Raw genomic sequence first — 27,172 nt, forward strand, 5'->3', positions numbered from 1 at the left:
TCAGACGCTCGAGGACATGCTCCGAGCATGTGTGTTGGACTTCGGGGGAAGATGGGACACGTATCTGCCGTTGGCTGAGTTTTCTTATAACAACAACCACCATTCGAGTATTGGTATGCCTCCCTTCGAGTTGTTATACGGGAGGAGATGTCGGACTCCCATTTGCTGGGGAGAGGTAGGGCAGCACGTGATAGGCAGCACTGAGATAGTGCTTCAGACGACCGAGCAGATACAGCAGGTTAGACAGAGGTTGTTGACGGCTCAGAGTCGCCAGAAGAGTTATGCGGATAGGCGACGATCCGAGCTTGAATTCCAGGTGGGAGACTTCGTACTCCTGAAAGTGTCCCCTTGGAAAGGAGTAATTCGATTCAGGAAGAGGGGCAAGCTGGGGCCCCGGTACATTGGCCCGTTCAGGGTGACCGCAAGGGTGGGAAAGGTAGCATATCGTCTAGAGCTACCCGAGGAGTTGAGCCAGATTCATGATACCTTCCACGTGTCTCAGTTGAGGAAGTGTATAGCCGACGAGTCAGCGGTGGTGCCGCTGGAGGATATTCAAGTGAATGCGAGCCTGAATTATGTTGAAAGGTCAATCGCGATCCGGGATCGGAAGATCAAGGTTCTGAGGAATAAGGAGGTGCCCGTGGTGCAGGTCCAGTGGCAACATCGGAGAGGGTCCGAGCTGACTTGGGAGCCAGAGTTGGAGATGTGGGAGCAGCATCCAGAGTTGTTTGCTGAGCAAGACTTCGAGGGCGAAGTCTGATTCTAGTGGGGGAGAATTGTAACATCCGGATTCCCAGGTACCTTATTTTAAGTAATTACCTTGAGTTTTAGGGAGGGACTCGGCGAGTAGGCGCTCAGACTCGCCGAGTAGGATCGCGAATTCTTGTCTGGATTAATGAGGGACTCGACGAGTCGATGTGTGGACTCGGCGAGTCCGCGCTGTAAAATGAAACCCTAAATCTCAGGGCCTGATCCCTATTTAAAGGCCTTTATAGCCTCCATTTGCGGCTACCAGTCCAGAGAGATATACCCTAGCGATTTTGAGCGAGTTGTGAGAGAGTTTGAGCCTCTTTGTTCGTTTTTGGTGTGATTTAGCCAAGGAGGAAGGGTTTCCAGCAAGAAAGGGGCAAGAGGACTTCATTTCAGCAGGAGTTCAGCTTGGATCTTCATTTTGAGGTAGCCATTCGATCCTATTCTTCTGTTTTGCTTAAGAGCATTGATTTTAGGGTTTTCTATATCTTTTGTGGCTTGTTGGGTTGAGATTTAGTGTCCCATTGAGTAATAAACTTTGGATCCGGACCTTTTGAGGTCCAAAGAGCTTGAACCACCTTGCTTTTTGTGGTTCTATGGAGGAAAGGGACATAGGTTGCCATGTTAGAAGGGATTTCACCAAAATAAGCCTAGAGTGCCTTGCATGTGTACCAAGATTCGACCTTTACGTGTTTATTGGTCATGGGGAAGTCAGATATATAGATTAGAGAAGCAGATCTGACCTCAGGAGGTCAGATGAGTGTTTTCATGGGAGGAACTCGTCGAGCCCATAAGGGACTCGACGAGTCGAGTCGGGTTGCCCCGTGATTCGCGACCTGTGATAACCCGTTGAGTGTAGGGTTGACTCAGCGAGTCGAGTGAGGACCAGGGGTGAAGAGGACACGCATGTACTCGTCGAGTCACATGAGTGCACTCGACGAGTCCGGTCAATGTTGACTGTTGACTTTGTTGACTTTTAGGGTTTAGTCAGTGTTTGGACTTATGAGCCATTAGAAGGGTAGAACGGTCTTTTACCCTTCTTAGAGAACTTATATAGAGGGGTTAGCCTAGCCTTTAGAAGTTGTATTAATTAGAGTAATTATTTATGTAATTAGGCGGAGGCTAGTGCAGTATTTCAGAGTTCGGAGTTTACCGAGTTACCCGAGGTGAGTCTTCTCACTATACTTTACCTAGAGTGGTAATTAGAGTTATGTGTCAGAGTATCTTGTATGCTATTTATGTGATTGTGATACATTGCATTATTTCTATGTGATTCATGCCGTGTATGTTCGAGAGTTACAGAGTTAGAGCCGGAAGGTTCATAGAGTTAGGACCAGAGGGTCCACAGAGTTAGGACCGGAGGGTCCACAGAGTTAGGACCGGAGGGTCCATAGAGTTATAGCCTCGAGTGGCTAATATGTGTTTTATGTGGTATTTTGGGGAACTCACTAAGCATTTATGCTTACAGTGTTGTGTTATGTGTTTCAGGTACCAGTGAGGATCACGGGAAGGCGCCGGCATGATCAGTACACACATGAGGAGTTTTTATACATTATGATCTTGGGATGTGTTTCTATGGATTGATATGTGATACAATGGGATTTTTATAACATTTATGAATGAAAGTATGCTTTTAAAAATGTGAAAAATTGTTTGAAAAATTACGGCGTTACAGAATTGGCATACTTCAGTTGGTGTCGCTGGTCAGTCTAAATGGCATAACTAGAAACTCGTAGTGACTGTACCAAGTCTTGGATGTTGTCTTTGGAATGTTTGCTTCTTGAACTCTGAGTTGATGATAGTCGGATCTTATATTGATCTTTGAGTAGTATATGATCCTTGTAGTTGATCAAACAGGTCATCGATTCTCAGGAGTAGATATCGGTTCTTGATGGAGAGTTTGTTGAACTCTCGATAGTCGATGCGCATCCTGAATGATCCATCCTTATTTTTGACAACAATATCTGGTTCCCCACTGAGAGAAGCTTGGCCAGATAAAGCCTTTATCAAGAAGTTCTTGAAGTTGACTGGATAGTTCTTGCATTTCCGATGGAGCCAGACGATAAGGAGATCTTGCCACTAGTGTTGCACCCAGTACTAGGTCGATTCGGAATTCGACCCGTCTAAATGGAGATATTCCAAGCAGATCCTCTGGAAATATGTCTGGGTAATCGCACATTTACGGTATGTCTTTGATTTCCTTACCCTTGTCTTTCATATCCATCATGTGGGCCAAGAAAGCGAAGTATCTCTTCTATAACACTATCTCGCCTTCATGCAAGAGATGATTCTTAGGTTCTTCCCAGACTTATGTTTGTAAATCACATGAGTTTTGTTTTTGGGTAAAGGTGACACGAATGGATTTTTCATAACATAAAATCTCTACTCGATGTGGTGATAACTATTCCATTCCGATGATTACATTGAAACTTCTAATGGTCATAGATATTAGTCTGGTGTGAAAGACGTGGTTACTCAGGGTGAGAAGGCAATTAATGAGTATTTCTAAGGTGTTTTCTAATTGTCCTTTTTCTACTTCTACCATGTAAGCTTCGTTAAGTTTGCATGATTTATGGTTAATCATGCTTTTAAACTTAATGAAAATAAAGATTCTGTCGGTACCAATATTAAATAATACGGAAGCATAAATAGTGTTGAAAGGAAACGTACCAGTGACCACAGTTGGTTCCTGGCGAGCATCTCCAACACCTATCACGAATGCTCTTCTGTTGCCACTCTGGTTCTTCAGTTTCGGGGAGTCCTTCTTGAAATGCCCTGGTTGATTGCATTCTAATCAATTTTGGTTTCCTCCTGCAGTAGTGGTTGAGGTTGCATTGTTCGAGGTCGTTCTGCAGTACTTACAGGTGTGACCTATCAATTCACAGATGTTGTAGACCATACAATTTCCGACATGATGGAAATTACACTTGGTACAGTGGGGTAAATTCCGAGAGTAGGGCTTTGATGGAGCGGGAGTGTTTGTGATTGCAGTGTACATAGCCACATTATCTGGATTGGGTTTGCTGTGCTTGAAGTTCCCCTTTGACTTGCTATGGGACTTCCTTTTTGTAGTCCCAGAATGGTACTTTTTAGTTTGTGGGGTTATGGTACCCTGACGGATACACTGCTCAGTCAATTGATAGGCCAATTGCTTGGCACTACCAAAGGCAGTGGGTCTGGATGTAGTAACCAGACCTTGAACTTGTGAAGCTAATCCCAAGATGTACCTTTCAATCTTTTTATATTCTGGGTTTACCATTCCTGGGCAAGGTTTGTGAGTTCGTTAAATCGGGAGGTGTAAGCAGTCACCTCCAATCCTTTCATGGTAAGGTTCCAAATTATAGAGAGTGATCAATATTAGAAACCATATAAATTTCCAAATAATAGAGAGTGAATTGAAATCCTACCGATATCAAATGATAGAGAGAGAAGTTTGGATACTACTAAATGATCAATTGGGAACTATAGGCTTCTTTGCTACGATGGTAGCGGAGCTATTGGTTCTTTTTTTTTCTTCGGGTTTAGGCAAACTAGGAAATTCTGAACATTATCCCAGATTTTTAAGTATTTTTAAAATGCATATGTTGTTTTGGAGTTGATATAAGGTTTCTAAGGTACTAGGTTTCTACAGCGAATCTTGAGAACATCCTTCAATCTCTAAAAATTTCAACCATTGTAGTCTATCTAACTCTTTGCTCAAGGTTGGTTGTGCACCGACCTGACCATAAATAACATAGGCGTATGTTCCAGGTTTATTTATGGTATGGCTTATGTACGGTACTAACCTTAGTTAAGGCGTTTTACCAAAAGGGTTGAGTTGGTAGTTTTAGTTGGAGATATGTTAGAATTTTATTAAGGGTTCTCATCGCGGGTCAGAGTACATATATCTCTTATGTATTATTGTTGGTGGGGTTTGCAGTATTATTAAATTTTGTTTTGTACTCCAAGCCTACCAAGTACATACGAGGGCTAGACAGGAAACACCGGAGGGCATGACCATTTTAGCAATTAACCCGTTCTAAAATCCAAAAACCCTATGCGGCCCTTCAAACCAGATTCCCCGTACCGTAAGTAGCTAATAAGTAGTGTAACTAATAATAATAATAATAATAATAATAATAATAATAATAATAATAATAATAATAATAATAATAATAATAATAATACATTTTTTAGAAGCTAGTTGCTATAGTTGTATTCCTCTTTCGATGATACGAGTTCTTTATAGCCAATTTATCTCTGATACCAATCTGTCACACCCCCGGGCGAGGCGGCGGAACACACCGGGTTGTGCAACTAAGTTCATGGATCACAGATAAACTAAATATATAGCCCAAGTACAACAATAAACAAAATAGCATTAGTGTTCCATCTTGATATTTGAATACAATGTTTTTTTACAGATAATAATAGTACATAAATTGCCTTAACAGATAGGCATATAGTACAATATCAAGTAAACTACGCCACTTGTAATACAATCCGTCTTGAATTTCTGTTTAGTGATTTCCTAAGAATACATGTAGTTTTCAGGGCCAACACAAGGTTGGTGAGAGTTATAGGTTTTGTGTTAACAGCAGTAATACTTTTAATAAGTCTAAAAAGTATTTTCTTTGTATGTATAAAATAGTTAAAACAGGGTTTGCAATGAGTCTTTAAAAGCCAAAATGTATTTTTGTATAAGTAAATCCATACTTTAAATTGTGTTTGTAAAGAATCTTTGAAAGCCAAAATGTATCTTTTGTATAAGTAAATCCATACTTAAAACTATGTTTGTAATGAATCTTTGAATATCCTTGAAAACCAAACTATACTGTTACGTAAGTAATTCCATACTTAAAATAGTTTTGAAAACAACCAAGCGCATGGTTTCTAGTGAGAGAGAGAGAGAGAGAGATATTTCAATTAATGTTTATAGTGAGTCTTATAACCGAGCTATGTGACAGAATGTACCCCCTACAACGCTTCGTTGGACGTTGTAGTAACAATTGTAGACACCTATCGCCTGCTTTGATTGTTCGGTCGAGGTTGTAGCTAGCAACCGCAGGTGGGGATGTCATGTGACAACCGTCAAATTCAAGTCAAAGTCAAAGTCAAAGTCAACAAGTCAAACCGGTCAAACTTAACTAGTACTTGTATGTTAAAAGTTATTCTACGTATAAAAATGTGCATCTTTATGTCAAAAATTCAAGTGTCTCGAAGAATCTACGTGTTAATAATGTAAAAACCCTAAAAAGGGAGTTAAACGCATCAAAACACGACTAAGGACCCTTTCGGGGACTTAAAACGATCATTAACGAAGCATAACGGGGTTCACGAACCTTGCATTACGAGATTATACGATAATAATGACTAAGATTAAATCTCTCCCAAATCTCTCCAAGTATGTGAAATCTCTCCCAAATCTCTCCAAGTATGTGAAATCTCTCCCAAATCTCTCTAATTATGTGAAATCTCTCCAAGTATGTGAAATCTCTCCCAAATCTCTCTAAGTATGTGAAATCTCTCCAAGTATGTGAAATCTCTCCCAAATCTCTCTCAAAATCTCTCTCAACTTTTTATAGTCATCCCGACCCTTAACTTGGCCAAAAACCGCTCGAAACGGGGAGTTATATCGAAAAACAGCTAAATAGGGCTGAAACCCCTCTTAGGAACCGAACCTCTTAGGAACCGAACCTCTTAGGGCCGAACCCTTCTAATAGGACCGAACCCTCTCGGAGCCGAACCCTCCCCCTCCTCGGACCGAAGCTCAGCAGACCGAACCCGAACTTCAGCCCCTGATCCGAGAAGCCTCGCAGATCGCCCCTTTTCACCCGGTTTCGACCACGACTTCGTTTTAAGCCCGTTTTTCATTATTTTAACGTGGGATTTTCGCCCAAACTCATATTTTGACATATAAGACTCTATATATTCATACTTTAATCACATCGCAGGGATTTATTAATTATAAATCAATATTTTACATTAAAGAAAAGTGCTTAGGATATTTTATGTTACAAGTGGGTCAAGTGTGCCCACTTGCCTCCATGTGTCACTTCCTCATTAACCCAACCCTATCCACATCACACAAACCAAGGCAAACATCCTATCATCTTTGCAACTTGCTCCAGCCACATCTATATAAAGAAATCCTTGGAAGAGCTCTTGATTTACTTTGATCATTTCCACACTTTTACACTTTTCTTACCCCACAAGGAAGCTTATTTTCTCTCTACTTCCAGCCACTTTTGGAAGTGTTCTTGAGTTGCTACTGCACTTATTGGTAAGTATTTCCTTCTAACTCAAGTGTTATTACATGTTTTCATAACACTCTTGGATTAACGACTCATATCTTCACACCAAAAATCGTTCTTAGGATCATCCAAAACTTCGTGTGTTCATCAAGTGGTCTAGACTTGAAACTCATCATCTTCAACCTTACACTCTTCAAGAAATCACTCAAGGTGAGTTCATACCCCTACATTTTCTAGTTTTCTTCAGTTTTCAGGGGGTGGGGAATACAAGTTAAAACACCAAAACATATTCAAAACTCAACTTGACAGTTTACAACAGAAAAGTTGTGACCTGTTCACGAACTGTTTTACCCAACTTAAACTTAATATCTTTCAAAACTGTATAATATGCGGTTAGCTCAGGTTTATACCTTTAAAATGACTACTTTCACATCTCCATATGATTTTTCTACGATTTATGGTGATTTTTACAAAACCGCCTATCATTTTAGAAACGAATTCGGACCAGTCTGTGATTATGAACACTTTCACATAAGTTAGAGACTTCTAAAAATCATAATAAAAATTATGAATAAACTAGACGCATTTTCTAAACTCTCAGAGTTTACGGAGTTAGTTTTCGACTCCGTATGATTTTTCTATGATAATTTCAAAACAGTGTAGAAAGGATAAAAACTAGTTGCATAGTTTACCTTATTAATAACACTTTGTAGTATGTTGAGCAAAATGCATAACAATAAGTTTCTCAATGTTTGGATGCATTCTTGTTAGTTTATCATCATAAACAGAAATTAGTCATTCATGTTAAGGTTTTTCCTCCATTCATTTCGAACACATATAATAAACTACATTAAGTATAGTTTATGAATTTTCGATAAAAGCATACTACATGGAAAAGGTTTTACTCTCAAAACAAATGGGTTTTTCATATACTACTTGATAAACTATAATAGTAATAGTTTATGGATTTATATCACAAATGTATTTTCATAAAAGGTGATTTCACTTCCTCCACGGAAGAGGTTTTATACTCAAAACTATATGTAAACTAGTTAACGTAAGTTGTGAGACATTCTCCTTCGAGGTACTCTTAAGTACCACAGAAAATCCTGAATTAGTTATAACCAGAGTCTCTTGTAGGGAGAGCGTGATAATTGTGTATAGATCTATATTGGGATTGACAACCCACACCCACGCTGCTTGCATAAGTCCGATCGGCCGATCAGGGGTGACAAGTGTCATTTCGATTCCGACGCCTGAAGAACCTAAGGAAAATATTGTGTATAGATCTATATTGGGATTGGAACCTAAGGAAAATATTGGATTTTCTTTGGAAACACATTCCCATTATGAACATTATAAGCACAAAACACACACATACTCTCTGTCTTAACAATTAGGACTACATGACTTTTATAAGGAAAATATTGGATTTTCTTTGGAAACATATTTCTATCAAAACTACATTTCATCTAGAATTGTTAGACTTCAGCTATAATTGCTAAGTGTATATGCCAGAGTTATATAAGAATCTAGTCGAAATCGACCTAGAATTGGTGGGCCCGCCTTACTTCCTGTTCCTTGTTTGGTTGTGGACCTAGGGCAGACCCATTATATTCGACGGTTTATTTAAATTAAATTTTATATAACTTATATACACTGTGTGATTATAAAAGGAATCTACGGGTCTTTCTAGGGTACATTATTGCATAACATAGGAAAATATTAAATTTTCTAGAATCATATTCTATCGTTTTCTACAAGGAAAACGGCTTCTTTCTCAAATAAAACTCTTATGAACTCACCAACTTAATTGTTGACGTCTTTTCAAACTACTTGTATTCTCAGGAATTCAGTGAAACAGGAAATCAACCGCTTTTGAGGATGGGACGTTAAATCGCCAAACATTTCATTTTTGTCATCATAAGTGTAATTGATTGGAAACAAGTAAACACATACTATTGTATAACTTTTTCAATTATATTTATGATGGTTGTATTTACTTTGGGCACTATTATACTCGTTGTTGTGATACTATACATGAAGTCCTCCACCCCCGGACGTTTCCGCCATCCTTGGTTTGGGGGTGTGACATGTCAACACCGTATAAATCTATACATATGTATCTCGCTCTAAAGATTAACGGTTATAGTAGTGTGGGTATGCTAAGTGTTTAGACTCAGCTAATGAATATAGTCTCACTAAAAAGCCCTTAACTAAAGTATGTGAATAACTATCAGCTCTAACTTAATTATGATTAAGTCACTAGGAATAATGAATTTCCTTGTATAAAGTTTATAAAAGCCGAGTATGCTTAGTATGTATGTAAAAGTGTAATGTACTCACTTTTATAAAGATATATGTTTTAAAGTCATGAACATATGTACATGTATAAACTTTATGTTTTTAAACATATAAATATACATGAATAATAATAGCTTGAATCCTTGAAATACTGCAAAGTTTTATAACGTGCTTGTTATAATATACAATGTCACATAAAAATCATATATTTTTGTATCATGTAGCATTTGTTGTGTGGACTAGTTATTTTACTATAAAATAACCATCATACGTATACGAAAAGTTTATACTAATTAATTTGTAATTATATGTTACATTGTTAAATCACATTTTTATAAACTAGGATTATTTTATTTTCGCATAAAAGGATAATTTGTTTGTATAAATGAAGTAAATAGGCTCATGTACCCCCCCCCCCCAAAAAAAAAAAAAAACAAAAACAAAAACAAAAAAAATAGAAATATTAAAAAGGGGGCCTTAAGTACTCATCCTTGAAGTGTGAGTTCGAGTTGTTCGGAGTTCGTTTATTTTTCGGAAGCTTGACGTGAGAACCGCAAAGTCACGTTTCTTGAACTTGAAATATTTCCGAGACCGTTTCGTAACAAGTTTACACTATTGGGGGTGTTTGGTAATTTAATTAACCAAAATAGGACTGCTTTGGTTAAAATAAAATAATGGGAGGGACTGAAATGGTATAAATTGAATTTATGTTTGAAAATTGGAGTGATTTTCTTAAGGGTTTCCAATGAAGGGGTTGCAATGCTTATTTTTATTCAAAGTTTGAAGATCGGGATTTATTTTGTTAAAAATAACCAAATGAGGGGCTGATTTGTTTTAAATACACCAAGGTTTTAGGGAAAGGACTTAATTTAAAAAGAATGTTGCTGCAGGGGGGTCATTTAGTTATTTTATCGAAGTTGAAAGAATTCTAGGGCTTTTATTTGCCCTTGTCGCTGATCGACCGCGCAATGGGAAAACAATAGGAACGAACGAAACAGATGGACGAAGACGTGAGAAGGAAAGCACGAAGCGGCGGCGCTGTATCCCGGCCCTTGCTCGTCGCAGGTCACGATGAGGACCGAAGGAAGAAGAAGCTCACAGGCGGTGAGGTCTTGGTCGATCGATCGCGAAGAGGGATCATCTCCGGGGTTCAACGAGGCCGAAGTGGAGGAAGCGAGAAGCAGCGAAGCTGCGCTCTTATTGTCCGACTGCGAGGTTCGAAGTCGGGCGTCGCAAGCAGCAGTAGCATCGAAGACGAGACCCTCGGAGGTCTGTGGCCGATGGGAACAGAAGAGAAAGAAAGCGAGGGGAAAGGATTCTTCGGTCTTTGGCCGGTCGCGATGGGGAAACGAAGGGAGAACCGAAAAGAAGTCTTTGATGTAAGCAGCGACTTGCTTCATCTTTTTTTTTTTTTTGTGATTTGGCATCCAACCTAAAGGATGATGATGCAGGCAGAAAAGTCGATCAAAGGGGGTGTTTGTTTGATTTTTTTTTTTGACAGGAAAAGATAGAGGGAAGAGGGAGAGGCTGTTACAGTCGTTGATCAAGGGAGCACCATTTGTGCTCTTGCTGTTGAGGAAAGAAGAAAGACGAAGAAGAAGGTGGAGGTTTCTTTGCTTGTACTGAATAAGGAGGAGGGAAGAAGAACCGAAATTAGCTGGATGTTTGGGTTTGATTTTTTTTTAACAGGAAAAAAAAATGAAGAAGGAATGATGGTGATCTTGCTGCTTGCAATCGGTATGAAGAAGAAGAAAACGGGGTGGTACTATGAATACTCTGATTATTGTTTAGTGAAACTTGTGGGTTTTCCTTTGGCTAGATGAACACTCTGTATCTTTGTAAAGTAATTGATTGGTAAGGAGTGTAAGTCTTAATTTGTTTGGTTGTAAATTGTTTGGAAAGAGTGTGTGTGATGAGTGTGTTTGAAGTTAATCAAAAGTCAAAGGAGTCTCTAACATGGGGTGATTGTTGTCAATCATTTATGTATTTTGTATAATGTATTGGTTTCATTATGTATGTAATACGTGTGTATTGATGTATATTTTTAATAGATTTTATATACACTTTTAGATTTAACAATATTGTGTGTGTATTTGTTTGAGACATTTTAAGGCACTAATACATACACAATATTTATAAACTCTCATATTAAAAGTTTAGTATGTACGTTTGTGAGATATGTAAAGAATTCGATATTTGTACATAATCAGTGTCTAATTTGTTGTATATATTGTTAATTGGTATTTGGAAATGTTACATGACATATATAAATATTTATATATTTAGTATTGTTATATAATTTTAATTATATAACATATATGCATTGTGATTACACGATTGACTATTTGTCATATGCAATATGGGTTTATAAAAATTATAGTAAATATATAATAGATTTTTGAAAAATACGTTCCCCACACATATATATGTATATAAATGTACACGATTTTAGAAATTTTGAGTTATCTCTTCGTTAAGATTCACAAGAATTAGATTGGATAATAATATATTATTTCAAGAATATATTGTCAATCATTGAAATCATATTGAAATCAATAGTTTAAGGTTTCGCGATTTACTGATTCAAAACGTCTAATTTTTCGACTTCTATAAATATTTTTACAAAAAATATTCTAAGTATGAAATTAAACAATAGACTATGACATCAATCCAAAATGCTTTCAAAATTTCCATTAGGGGTATGCAAGTCCCTCAATGGATAGAAACGGTTTTAGCAATTTTAAGAAAATTAGTATTATACTGGTTTTGGATTCTTAAAACGGTCGTATCTTTTGCATACGAACTCCGTTTTGGACATTCTTTATATTTTCGGAAACATGGAAACGCGTACTACGAGACTAGAGTGTTTGTATTGCTCATAACTGCTTAATACGAAATTTCAGTTTTCCAGGCACAATAATTATGGTTGCAGTTTGAGCTGTTTGATTCGCTTGTCAGCTTACACATTTGGAAGTAAGATACCATCAGCTATCTTATAATTGTTGAAATGAACTCATTTATTTTTCATGAGATGAACTAAAACTCAATGAGTCAAATTACTAAGAGGTTTACTGTGAACTTGACCGTTCATAGTCTGTGACCTAGATTCCGGGATGTCACAATCGCTATCAGGGAAATCCTGGAAGAGCTCACTGGACAGCAGTTAAGAACATTCTTAAGTATTTGCGAAGGACAAATGACATGGTTCTAGTTCTTGGTGGTAGTGATACGTTGAGATTGACAGGGTATAGTGACTCTAGCTTTCAAATAGATAGAGATAACTTTCGTTCTCAATCTGGTTGGGTGTTCACATTAAATGGTGGGGCAGTTACTTGGAAAAGTTCCAAGCAAGATACGGTGGCAAAGTCTACTTGCGAATCAGAGTACATAGCAGCCAGTGAATCATCAAAGGAAGCGGCTTGGCTAAAGAACTTTATCGGAGATCTCGGAGTTGTTCCGATAATTCATGAGCCAATGAAACTTTTGTGCAACAATGAAGCAGCAGGGGCCTTAACCAAAGAACCAAGAGATACTGGAAATTCCAGACATATCGACAAAAAGTACCATTATATTAGACAAAGAGTAGAAGACGGCCATATCCTGGTAAAAATAGTATCACCAGAAGATAATCTTGTAGACCCTTTCACGAAGGCTCTAATTAGGGTTATGCATAATCAACATGCTAGGAGGATTGGTTTGCAGATGATATTAGTAATAATAGTTAGATGATTAGTTTGAAACTTGTAACAAAATAAATGTAATTGATTTTTGGTGATTAAATAATAGATATTATATATGAGTTTGTTTACTGCCTTTGTCAATATTTATTCTTGTGTTTCATTTTTGCATGTTTTACTTCCTGAATAATTTATTATTCAAAATCCACAGTCACTCATACTTTAGGAAGTAAGGAGTGAATTAAGACTATCATGAATTGGATTGTAGATTGTCTAAGGAGGTTAGACATAACAATTGTATTGCTACAACATTCATGAGTACTTAAAAATGGAGATTCAAGTACTAGATAAACCCACACTCATAGAATTACTTCATGGATTATAGCACGCGTAATTTTGACATGATAATATCTTATATTCTTAAAACGGAGATATATGAGTTGTAATTTACAAGTCGGTTGGGCATTGGTATTGCGAAAACGTGTCAATAACAGGATGTTATAAAACACAATGCCATGTATTATTTGGTGAGTAAAGGATACAAGCATATAAGTCAAAGTTTATTCGTTCTTTTTGACCTAACGGGAAAAGTGATATCTTTGGGCCCCTCGGTGATTTGATGTTGACTTATAGTGTTGGTCACAGCCATGACTCAATTGATGTGTTCAATTTGAAGTCTTATGTCGTCATCACAAATCAGAAATTGGGAAACAATATATTGGACAATGATATTGATTCTAATCCATGTCTCACGTCTATAAGATATCTAGTAGAACGAAGGAATATTGGATTACTTATCTTAGGGCCAATTTCTTGTCAGTTCAGAGTTCGACAGTTGCTACAAAAGCGCTCTTTGATGTCTATTTTAGAAGTTATACTAGTAATTGCAGTTATAGACTTATCCAAGTGGGAAACTGTTGGATTAGGTGTCTAAGCCAATAACGGAATTAGTATATACTTGAATTCCTAGCAAAGTCCTTGTAACGACCAAATTTTCAAAAGAAATTTTTCATTTTTTATTATCCAAAATGTGTGCTCATCATCCACAAAACCAGTTACAATTGTTTTCAAAACCGTATTCATTACAACTTTATTTCCAAAATATCAGAGTGTCCCATAAAATGTCGGTGAGAGAGTGCACGTCGCGCCATCACGCCTTGCCCTTGCCCTTAGGCTCAGATGTACCTGAAACAAATCCACAATCTGTAAGCTAATGCTTAGTGAGTCCCCTAGAGCATACCCCACACACAAACCACATAACACATATCAAATTAGCTATAAAGCTACACATATCACATAAGCCATGAATACAACATATAAGGAAGCCCTGGAAACCCTCCAGGGTCTTACACCTAATGCCACGGGAACCCCCACGTGGTCTTATCTGCCATGGGAACCCCCACATGGTCTTCTTGCCTTGGGAACCCCTACAAGGTCTTCCCACCATGGGAACCCCCACAAGGTCTTCTTACGAAACAAGACATAATGCAAATTATACAAGCAGATATACTAGGATGTCATGGAAACCCTCCAAGGTCTTACACCAAATGCCACGGGAACCCCCATGTGGTCTTTCATGCAACCGTTATACTATCATGTCGCCTCTTCAATCCACAATATACATAGAATGGGTCGGCCTTGGTGCCTTAGACCCATCGGTATGGTGAGAAGACTCACCTCAGTCTGCTGAATGCGAAAGCTGCTATCCTAACAGTCAATAACCTCATGTGCTGAATAATAATATTAACCCATGTTAGGACATCACAATCAAAGGGAAAACCCAAACCCCACCCTCCATGAAGGCCCAAATATCCTTTCTTTGCTAATGGGCCCAAAGTCCATGTCCAAAATCATTAATGGCCCTCTTGGCCCAATAAGACCCAATCATAACACCAATGGCCCAAACAGATAAAATGGCCTACTATTCTCAAAATGCAACCAAGTCCAAAAACCAAATGAGGCCCGACAGTCCAAAAGCACAAAACAGAACCAAGACCAACTGTGATGCGTACGCTTAGCGTACCATCCTGGTACGCGCAGCGTACTGGAGTTCTGGGGCTTACGCGCAGCGTACACTAGGTTTCGCCCAGCGTACTAACAGATTAAACACTTTTTCCATTAAGTGTTTAATACTCTATTCTTTTACGTCCAGAAGTCAGATCTAACCCTATTAAGACGACCTAAGGCATAAAGTTGGCAACTTTATGCCTTTGCATGTCCCATATGCTCCCAACACCCTCATTAAGACCTATTTAAAGCTCTTAACCCATGCATGAGGTCAAAATACTCACCAAGACTCCATTTTTATGTTGAAAAAGGACTAAGGGACCTCAGCTCTCTGTCATTTCCATCCTTTGGAGTTGCTTAGCTCACAAGAGGAGGTCCAAAACCAACCAAAGGGACAAAACTAGAAAACCCTAGCTAGATCTAGTAATTTAAATGGAAAGGTGCAAGCTTTATACCTCCAGAAGCTCCTCAAGGTCGACAATATGCAGGTTCTTGAAGCCAAATGACACTCCAAGCTTTTGTAACACCAGCAAAATTTAGGTCAAAAATAAATTGTTCAATAACCTTCATTGGGATAATGAAGTGATAGAGATCGTAACTAGGTTTCCAAAAATATAAAGAACACTAAAATCCGAGTTATAACGAAGAAGTTATGACCGATCGAAGATACGCGACAGTACCGGTAAAACACCGTTAAGCATAAAACGAGAAATTTCAATAAAATACTTTTCAACCTTAGGTGTCTAAATGAAAGTCATAGATATCCCAAAACCGTAAACATGCATAAAAAGAACGCCCAAATCTGACTTCGTATGAGGAAGTTATGATTTTTTTGAAGTTTCGGACATAGTAGTAGACAGCTAAAAACTCGAATTAGAGATCGAGCGACTTTTTGCCAACATGACCTAAACGAGAATCGAAGATCTCATCAATGGTATTGTAACGGTAAAAAGCCTGACGAAAACGGACATCGAATGAAGAAGTTATGGATTTTTAACGGACTTTTCCTGTCCCGGCCTATTAAAAATGTAATATTAAAAATAAAGTCAAAATTAGCCAACGAAGTCTAAACGAGAGTTGTAGAGCATAATCTCACCTACGCGTGGATATAAAGAACGTCGAAAACAGAGCTCGTATTCGAAAGATATGAATTTCTGAAGTTCGAGGCACGATTTTCGACGCTTGTGTCAGAATTTGTCAGTGTTCACGACGTGAACACTAAAGTTCACGACGTGAACAGTCTGAATGACCCTTCCAGAGCAAGTTGACGAGTGACGCATGCCATGACGATTCGGGACCAAACTCACAACGTGAGTTATGCAAAACTCACGACGTGAATGTCAAAATGGTGGCTATATATAGAAATCTAAGCCTTCCGACTTTGGTTGCTCAACCCCATCCTCTCTCCCACTTCTACTCTGTGTTAAGCATCCCGAGACCACCCCGAAGCCCCAAAAACAACCCTAGCACACGACGCAAGGCTCGAAGTCCCGTAGTTCCCGAGGAACTTGCTTCTTTCCAGTCGAAGTACTGCCCGAGTTTAGTCTCGCCTTCTTCAACTCACCACTTCTATCAGGTGAGTTCATACCCCCATTTCTACGCTTTTAACTGATTTTAAATGCTTTTAAACTCTTTACGGGGGGAATACAAGTAAACACACGGTCAACCCCGTGTGAAAACATCTATCTTTCATTATACATTTCAGATTTGTTTTTAATAACTATCATATGGATCATGTCTAACATACAAAACATCTTACCTTACTTTACCCTCACGGGATAAAACATAAGTATAAATATCATAAGCTCTATTTATACGTTAGCATCATATAAAGGGTAACCACTTTCGTTATGACATCTTTTATACATACAAGAACATCCACCTTTGATTATGCCTTTGTTAACATTGTGAAAAAGGATAATCATTTCAGAAACAAACATATACATTTTAATACGGGACTTAATTGAGAATTCGTGAGGCATTCATTTTCAATATACCTTTTAAGGTACCACTAGAAGTCCTGTTTATAACCAGAATCTCCCGTCCGGAGAACGTGACAAGTGTGTATAGATCTATACGGGACTAATGATCCCGCGCCCTGACTGCTAGCTACAGTCGCCGGGGTGACAAGTGTCATCTCACTTCGACGCCTGAAGAACGTCGCTACAGGCAAATTATGATAGTACGGTTATAAAAACTCACTGGATAGACAATTATTATAGTATTACGTTTTAATGGGGAAAAGTAACAAATACAGTTCTTTTCACATTCAAATACAAATCTTCTTATAGTTTTGTTTTATAATAAGACTATACATCATCTTTTGAGCATGTCATATTTGCTTACAGGTTACGGTCTTGGACATTTAAGACTGCATCTCATTTAGGAAAATATAGGATTTTCCTGGTTCAAATACATACAGTTTATACAACGATCTTTCATACTCATTTCATACATTTGTTAGAAAATATCGGATTTTCTAGAAAACATACACGAACTTTCGAATGGCATACATTTTATCAAAACATTACTTATGAACTCACCAACTTTATTGTTGACACTTTTTCTTTGAAATAACTTGTATTCTCAGGAAAATGCTAAATCAGGTAGCAACTACTTTTGAGGACTAACGCGCTGGCGTTAGTAACATATTTTGGATCACCATATTGTATTTGATATTTAAACATGTAACACATACAATCATGTAAACTTTTCAAATATATTTATATTATGGTGGTGCGTACTTTCTTTACTATTCAATTGTTATGATACTGTACATGACGTCCTTCTCCCCCGAACGTTTCCGCCGTTCAGGTTTGGGGGTGTGACAGATTGGTATCAGAGCATTGTTTATAGTGAACTAAGTATATCAAAACCATTTATTTTTGATATACAACTATAAACACAACTGGGCAAAAACACTCTGACTGAGAGTTATACTTTTAAAATGAAATTTTTATAAAGTATACATGCATACATTATATAACAGGGTCAGTATCATGATGAAAACAATATAGAAGTATTATAGATGAGTTGTGCACTACAGTTATGCCTTGAGATATGTAAATGGAACTGGGATGAATATAGCCTGATCAACTATATTTGTCCGAGAGCCGACCAGCATATGCCAGGGCATAGCTACAGTGGACAACAAGTCAAAAACTTACCAAACTTATAAACCTTAGAATCACACGTAACATTTAGAATACTATAGGAGTATTTGGTAAATGCAATAAGTTTAAACTTTGATACCTCAGTATGTGCTTTAGTTTATAGTAAATTCTTAACCCTATTCTCGTATAGACACAATGGCTGGATTCCATCTACCAGGAGACCCCTACTACCTGAACCAAGACAGTGGAGGAAGGATAGAGAATGATCCTGAAGAAGAAGTCAAGGAAGAAATACACGAAGACTCCGACTCAGACCCCGAAGACAATAACCTACCCTTAGTGGATTCGATCCAAAATCCTAATCCTCGAACGGAATTTCATGGCTCGACACCTCTATGGGCAACCAACCTGAATAGGTGGAGTCGCGAACAGGGTCAACCCCTTCCATACAATGGAGACCGAAGCTTCTACAATCTGAGCGAGGGAGGCTCAGCAGACAGAGTCCTTCCTATATTGGGTCACCGAATTTCTCGCATTGATGAACAAGGAAGGACAACCATCCATCGAACTGAGGAGAATGATGCGAACACTGGAGTCAATACAGTTCGCATCCGACAATTAGGATTAGCTCATGGAAGAATCGTAAATCAAAATGAGGCCTGGCAGAGAGAGCTAACTGCAACTCAAACTGAAGTTAGGGAACTTAGAACACGCCAGGCAAGGTATGAAATGCATATTCTCGAGATGGAGCGTCAGTTGGCAGAACCAAAGGATCACCAGAACAGTTCCCGTCACGGGTAGAGGATACTCTACTCGCTCCTTCTTTTGGTATGTGGAATAACCTTCGTACGTACTCCATGTAGTACTCTTTTCATGTAAATATTCCCGTCTAGCAATTACTGTTTCACTAGGTCTCTAAGCTGTCAAGTTTTTCCCTGTGTGGTATATTGTAGACGTACTACAAGGTCAAATTTTCCGAATTCTATATAACTTCTATACCAACTATTATGACAGACTTCTTGTTTCTTCTAAAAAGATCATCATTATCAACCCATGCTTTGGGCTGTGTAAACAGTTCGTGTCATAAACTGTTATAGCAACTCACTACATTATCTCTGTCGACCTAATCTATTGTTGTTCAATGTTATTGAACTCAACAACACCGGCGAAGTCTTGCCACCATTTCATCTATAACCCTATAGCTGGAAATGCCTTCTCGCTATTCAAACAGAATCAATCCTTCAATAAATCCAACTTTTCGATCACCTACACCCTTTAGAGAAAGAGACATTTACCATAGAATAACAAACCTTTACAACTTCAACTAAGGGCAATCAAAACAATGACGGAGATTAAATATGCCTGAGGAAAATCAAGGACGACGTGTATATAGACACCAGGCTATAACAAATAAGTACCACCGAGGATAGGACAGACAACAGAGAAAACCACTCGTGAAGCCTGCGAGGTGGTAGAGAACCGATACGTCAGACTAATAAGTAATAGTTATCTAATGAGTTGGTAATTTTATTACTTACGCTATGAGATAGGTACATCACATCCTTCTTTATAACTCGAGATAGTAAGAAAGATACCCTCTCCCAAAACCCATGAAACTAGATCGACTTAAGATTTCAACATCCCCACCCTAAATTGCTGAAACTAAACTTAAAATATGATACCTATTCAAACCCTCAATCACAAATACATCATAAGAATGTAAGTCGAAACATTAGAAACCGAATAACAAAATGAGGAAATTATACTTATAGAATCCAACAAACAACGATCATAGTTATCTGACCAACTCGTTTCGCATCATGTAACAGAATCATGTCTTCACATGGAAATAACCGACCAACCAACGAAACACCACTCCTGCTTATTGACTCAGCTACTTTTCAAGATGCTGTCACAGTCGCCGTGACAGTCATCATGGCACATCTCAACACAAGAAACACTAGTAACACTGGAATGGATGTCAAAAATTCAAATGTTTGTGTCAACCAAGGAAATCAACGAATGTCTACCCACAAGGATACTCCAAACCACAAACCTAGTAACACGAAACGAAGGTACGGGAATGAAAAATGGGGCAGTTCAAAACAAGGGTCTACCAAAAGACAACAGGTAGTGACAGCTCACGATGTTACTGTTCCTACCACCCCCACACCCACAAGGTCGTACAACGGCAACCAGCCTAAGTGCAACCGATGCAACTTTCATCATCACGGATCCTGTCGTGAAATGCATTGCACTAGGTGCAACAATAAGGGACATACCGTCCGCTACTACAGGGAACCAACCCAACCGACCGCTCCAGCCACAAATGTCGTAGTAGACCGTACTTGTTATGAGTGCGGAGCAACGGGGCACTTCCGAAGGGACTGCCCGAAGGCTAACAACAAGAATACTGGGGGAAGTGGCCAAGTATTCGCAATGGACCAGGAGGAAGCCGTTGCAGACCCCACTGTTGTTATGGGTACGTTTTTCCTCGATAGAACATTAACATGCATTTTGATTTATAGTGGAGCGGAGAGGAGTTTCGTGAGTCTTAAATTTAAAAGTCTTCTTAAACAAACACCCCAATCATTAAGCAAAACCTTCATAGTAGTAATAACAAGGATAGACTAAAAGCACTGAAAACACATATGTAGAATGCACTATCCCACTAACAAAAACTTTTTCTGATCGACTTCACTCTTTATACGATAAGGAGTTCCCATATAGCTACTAGAAATGAATTGGCTTGGTCTTCACCATACCAATTGCATGTGCTATGAAAAGACCCTTTGTGTTAACCAACGACTAATGAAACTCTTCTAATCTATAACGACAAACCCGACACAACTTCCAACTCGTCTCCCATTTCAAAATTTCGTAGCACTCACGTGAGGAGTACTATCTCCTTTACAACCTACCCGAAGTATTTCCGACAGACCACTTAGGAATAAGCACGCGTACATTGAGTCCAGTTCAAACGCAGAGGCTAGGAATAAATACGGTCAACCTATCACTACAAAGTGTGTATGCCACTTGTATACACAAGGCGATGATAGACGGACCAGGTATGAATTTAGCCATGAAATTCAAGACAGAGATGACCTGTATTTCGAATAATCAATACTAACATTTAGATGAACATAGACAATTAAACTCAAATCCACACGACCTCTACCAATCAAAACAATAGACAGGATAATGAAGATCCGCTGGAACACCCACGCTAAGAGTTGGATTCAGTAGAGAACAAGAAGACTCAAATGGAACAGAAGTACGCTCACCTTTCCTCAACCAACGATGTCCCACTCAGATGCGAATTTCGGGATGAAATTCTCTCTAACGGGGGGATGATGTAGCACCAGCAAAATTTAGGTCAAAAATAAATTGTTCAATAACCTTCATTGGGATAATGAAGTGATAGAGATCGTAACTAGGTTTCCAAAAATATAAAGAACACTAAAATCCAAGTTATAACGAAGAAGTTATGACCGATCGAAGATACGCGACAGTACCGGTAAAACACTGTTAAGCATAAAACAAGAAATTTCAATAAAATACTTTTCAACCTTAGGTGTCTAAATGAAAGTCATAGATATCCCAAAACCGTAAACATGCATAAAAAGAACGCCCAAATCTGACTTTGTATGAGGAAGTTATGATTTTTTTGAAGTTTCGGACATAGTAGTAGACAGCTAAAAACTCGAATTAGAGATCGAGCGACTTTTTGCCAACATGACCTAAACGAGAATCGAAGATCTCATCAATGGTATTGCAACGGAAAAAAGACTGACGAAAACGGACATCAAATGAAGAAGTTATGGATTTTTAACAGACTTTTCCTGTCCCGGCCTGTTAAAAATGTAATATTAAAAATAAATTCAAGTTTAGCCAACGAAGTCTAAACGAGAGTTGTAGAGCATAATCTCACCTACGCGTGGATATAAAGAACGTCGAAAACGGAGCTCGTATGCGAAAGATATGAATTTCTGAAGTTCGAGGCACGATTTTCGATGCTGTGTCAGAATTTGTCAGTGTTCACGATGTGAACACTAAAGTTCACGACGTGAACAGTCTAAATGACCCTTCCAGAGCAAGTTGACGAGTGACGCATGTCATGATGATTTGGGACCAAACTCACGACGTGAGTTATGCAAAACTCACGATGTGAATGTCAAAATGGTGGCTATATATCGAAATCTAAGCCTTCCGACTTTGGTTGCTCAACCCCATCCTCTCTCCCACTTCTACTATGTGTTAAGCATCCCGAGACCACCCCGAAGCCTCGAAAACAACCCTAGCACACGACGCAAGGCTCGAAGTCCCGTAGTTCCCGAGGAACTTGCTTCTTTCCAGTCGAAGTACTGCCCGAGTTTAGTCTCGCCTTCTTCAACTCACCACTTCTATCAGGTGAGTTCATACCCCCATTTCTACGCTTTTAACTGATTTTAAGTGCTTTTGAACTCTTTACGGGGGGTAATATTGTTGGAGATAGTGTCTAAGTCCATAACTATATTTGGTATGTACTTGAACCGACCCGGCATGGTCCATTTGGGTTGCACTTCACCCGAACAATTTACGGATAATCTTTTGAGAATAGTATAAGTTATGATTTATTAATATATTATAAGTTCTAATATATTAATATAAAATCATATTATTTAATTAGTATTGATCTATAATTAATCTAGGATTAATTTAGAGATCAAAAGTATGACTAATTAAATATGGGCTCTTGTATTTATATAGTGTGGGCTAATGCTTATTTGGAATGGGCTAGGCTTGCATGGAAAGTCCATGGAGCTTTAACCCATGGATCTCATGGAAATGAAAAGACATGGGTATTAGGGTTTACATGGATGTAACCCTAATCCACCACACTATATAAAGGAGGCTTTGGTTCTTGAAATCATACTAGTTGTGGTGAGTAAACCAAGAGGGCCGATTTCAAGAAAGGTTGTGACTATTCTCTCAAGTATCCAAGTTTGTGGTGTTTTGTGACTTCCATTTGAGGCATCCACACTATTGGTGCTAGGCTCTCAAACTCCAAGCAATCAACTACAACTACAAGGTAAGTAATTCTACTAGCTTTATTTGATTCAAGTACCCCATGCCATGCTAGTTAGGATAAGAACCTTGGAAAAATAATTATTTACATGTATCTTAGTCAAACATAGATCCAAGGTTTCTAGGGTTGCATGTACACCATAAGAGTGTTAGAATGCTCAAAACCCAAAAGTGGTATCAGAGCCAGGTTTGTTTATTTGATACTTGATGCAAAAAAAAAACTTGAAAATCGAAGTTTTGTTCAAAAGCTCGTATCAAAATTTCAAGTTTTGTATATGTACTTACGATTCTTGAAATTTTTGATATGAACATTCATAAACATATGAGTTTAGAAGATCATAGAAATTATGTGCTAAAAATTGATTAGATTAATTCTTGATCTTTATGTGTTTTAATGGAGTCCATAACTAGTTCTTAAGTTATGGATAACCAAAAATCACATTTATAAATAACCATTAAAAGAACACATAGGTTACAAAAAATGAAGAGTCTTCATTTTTAATAACCATTAACTCATAAGTTATGAGAAATGAAAAGTTTTGAAAGTTTACAAAACTTGCCCTCAAGTTTTGGAACATGTAAAGTCATATTAAAAACTTTAGTTCCAACCCCTAGAATTTTAAAAGTTAAAATTCAACCCTTATACTTTATAATATTATAAGTTTAATAATATTTATATATGTATAAGGTCAAGTCGTCTTACCGCTAGTACGCCTCATTCACGAAGCCAGTCTATAAGGGGGGTATAAGGTTGTTGCCTATAAAATGGCAACTTAATGGGTGTCCACTCTCACCCACCGCTTCCTTGATCGGTGGAGGGTCGTTAGCCGAACGGGTAGGACAAGGACTTATAATTTCTCATTAAAAGTATAATGATAATACTAAAGTAACTAAACTTTATTGAATTCCCAATCTTAGTTATTTTAGAAAAATGTGAATAAGGTGCTAATCCATGAAATTACACTTTACACTTTGTTTAAGTCGTTAGTGGAGCGTGTGTGGTTAACCGGCACACTAACTTGAACTTAACAAGGTAGGTAAAGGGTGACTTAATGTTTATCATAGTATCGATGGAGCGTGTGTGGTTAACCGACACATCGATTGAGGGGTAATACATTAAGGGTACCAAGTAATTTGCATGGTTACTTCACACCTTGTTTTGTGATCCTCGGCATCCCAGTCACAAAACTTGAAGGGCACACTCGAGATTGAAACATGCCATTGAAGAAAGTTCAATGAATCTCAAAGAATCTAGGAGTTTCTAAACCAATTAAAACCTAATTAAATATTTCGTTTTTCATGGTGGAAATTGGTGAATCGTCATTCACCTACCTTCAAATATCTTATAGCTTAGATTACGACATCCCTCTTCTAAGTTATAAAATATTGTGTTGGGTCCTAGCCTTAATATTACATTTGGGTGTTTTCTTAAGGACTATCTCTATATCTAATCTAATCTATTCCCTCTTCTTTTCAGATGTCTTCCAATAACAATGCTTCTGGCTCAAACCCTACTAGCTCCTTCTCTCTCATGAATCTTTGTGGGAGAGTCATCTTTGATGGGTCTAACTTTACAGATTGGATCAGAAACATCAGGATGGTCACTTGGTATGAGAACAAAGAATATGTTCTCGACAAGGAGCTGAAGGTACCCGAGCCAACTGCTACTCCTGAAGAGCTTGCTGAATATGAGGTACATGAAAGAGATGCTACAAAAGTGGCATGCATCATGATGGCCAGCATGACAGCCGAGCTCCAAAAGTCCTATGAGGACTATTATCCTTTTGAGATGCACCAGGACTTGATGGACCGCTACCATCAAAGTGCTCGTCAAGAGCGATATGAAATAATCTCCTCCATGATAACAACCCGAATGAAGGATGGTGAACCCATCACGGGCCACATGCAGAAAATGCAAAGGTATGTGGACCGTTTACTGAAGCTGAATGTGAACTTCCCTGAGGAGTTAGCAATAGACATCATTTTGCACTCCTTGCCATCGTGTTATGATCAATTCCGCATGACATATCACATGAACAAGGAAGAAGTCACCCTCAGCAAACTTCAAGGACTCTTGAAGACCGCCGAAAGTGGTCTAAAGGGTAAGTCGGTTGTTACTACTCCTACTCCTACTCCAACTGCGGCCAATGTCTTGGCAATCGGGCATGGCAAAGGGAAGAAGAGAAAGAACCCTTCTAAGGGTACCAAGGGTAAGACCCTTGAAGGCTCCTCTTCAAGCAAAACCAAGAAAGGTTTTGTCACTCCTTCTGCTAACCCTAATGAGGCTGAATGCTTCTATTGCCATGAAAAGTCGCACTGGAAGCGAAACTGCCCAAAGTACCAGCAAGATTTGAAGGATGGGAAAGTAAAACCCAACCATGCAGGTATATACACTATATTGTCTAATAACTCACCTCATTCTAAGTCTTGGGTCCTTGATACAGGTTGTGGTATTCACATATGTTGTGATTTGCAAGGACTAAAAAGAAGTGAGAATGTGGAGCAGGGAAAGATAAACTTGATCATGGGAAACAGGAAAGCTTCACCTGTCACCAAGATAGGAGTTTATTCCTTAGTGCTAAATAGTGGGTTTACATTATATTTGAATAAATGTTATTATTCGCCAGAAATGGCAAGAAATGTTATTTCCTTTCATGCATTGTATAAACAAGGTTTTACATTTTATTTTGATAATAATAATGGTAGTATTGATGCTTTCTTTAATAATGTTCTTTATTTTAAAGCATTACCTTGTGATGGCGTGTATGAAACTGTATCTGTTGTAGATAATCTAGGAAATAATGTATTGTGTATTAACTCTTCCACTAGCTTAGATAAAGCATCCTTATGGCATTGTCGTCTTGGACATGTAAGCAAGAAACGCATAGGCCAACTCCAAAAGGATGGAGTCTTGGAGTCATTTGACCTAAAGTCAGATGATAGTTGTGAATCTTGTTTGCTTGGTAAAATGACAAAGTCACCTTTTACTGGCACTTGTGCTAGGGGTGAAGGTTTGTTGGACCTCATACACACGGATGTGTGTGGACCCTTCAGAACCGCCACAAGAGATGCTAATCGGTTCTATGTGACTTTTACTGATTATTTTAGTAGATATGGATATGTCTACCTAATCAAGCATAAGTCAGAAACCTTTGAGAAATTCAAAGAGTTTAAGCAAGAAGTGGAGAATCAGTTGGGTAGGAACATTAAGATGCTTCGATCCGATCGTGGTGGTGAGTATCTTAGTACTGAGTTCCTTGACCATCTTAAGGAATGTGGGATTGTCTCACAATTGACACCTCCTAGGACACCACACTTGAATGGTGTAGCTGAGAGGCGCAATCGGACCTTGTTGGACATGGTTCGTTCCATGATGAGTCGAGCTTCGCTACCAATCTCATTTTGGGGGTATGCCTTAGAGACTGCCGCCCATATCCTTAATCTAATCCCTACAAAGAAGGTTGCCAAAACACCTCACGAGGTGTGGACTGGAAAAGTTCCCAATCTATACCACATCAAGATTTGGGGTTGCGAGGCTTTCGTGAGACGCGAGACTCACGATAAGCTCGAACCCCGAAGCGAAAGGTGTATGTTCAACGGCTACCCACAGAAATCCTTTGGTTACATCTTCTACAGACCCAGTGATAATGTGGTCTTTGTAGCAAGAAGAGGATTCTTTAGAGAGAGAGAATTCATGAGCCAAGGAGACAGTGGGAGGCAAATTGACCTTGAGGAAATTCAAGAGTCAAGTGGTGAAGGAACCTCAAACCCTAGCCCTCAACCTGAGGAGGAAACTCCTATTGAGCCGACTGAAGAATCTAGACCTCTGAGGCGTTCCACCAGAGTTACGAATGCACCTGAGCATTATTATGGTTTTCATATTACTGCAGAAGGTGAGACACTTATCAGTGATAACACACTGGTAAATCTGGATGAGCCTAACAGCTACACGGAAGCCATGGCAGGCCCTGAGGCTGCTAAATGGAAAGAGGCTATGGATAGCGAGATACAGTCCATGTAT

The 27,172-nt window shown here is 38.6% G+C and overlaps 1 long non-coding RNA gene across 1 annotated transcript; it reads left to right on the forward strand.

The window, feature by feature from the left end:
- Positions 1 to 10,270: 10,270 nt before the first annotated feature.
- LOC145138821 (uncharacterized) lies at positions 10,271 to 11,308 on the forward strand. Its single transcript, XR_013721739.1, has 2 exons — positions 10,271 to 10,666; positions 10,789 to 11,308. It is a non-coding gene; the product is annotated as an uncharacterized LOC145138821 (long non-coding RNA).
- Positions 11,309 to 27,172: the final 15,864 nt, after the last annotated feature.

This window comes from Lactuca virosa, chromosome 9 (genome assembly GCF_052849685.1).
Source record: "Lactuca virosa cultivar CGN04683 chromosome 9, Lactuca_virosa_CGN04683_v6, whole genome shotgun sequence".
Lineage (NCBI taxonomy): Eukaryota > Viridiplantae > Streptophyta > Magnoliopsida > Asterales > Asteraceae > Lactuca > Lactuca virosa.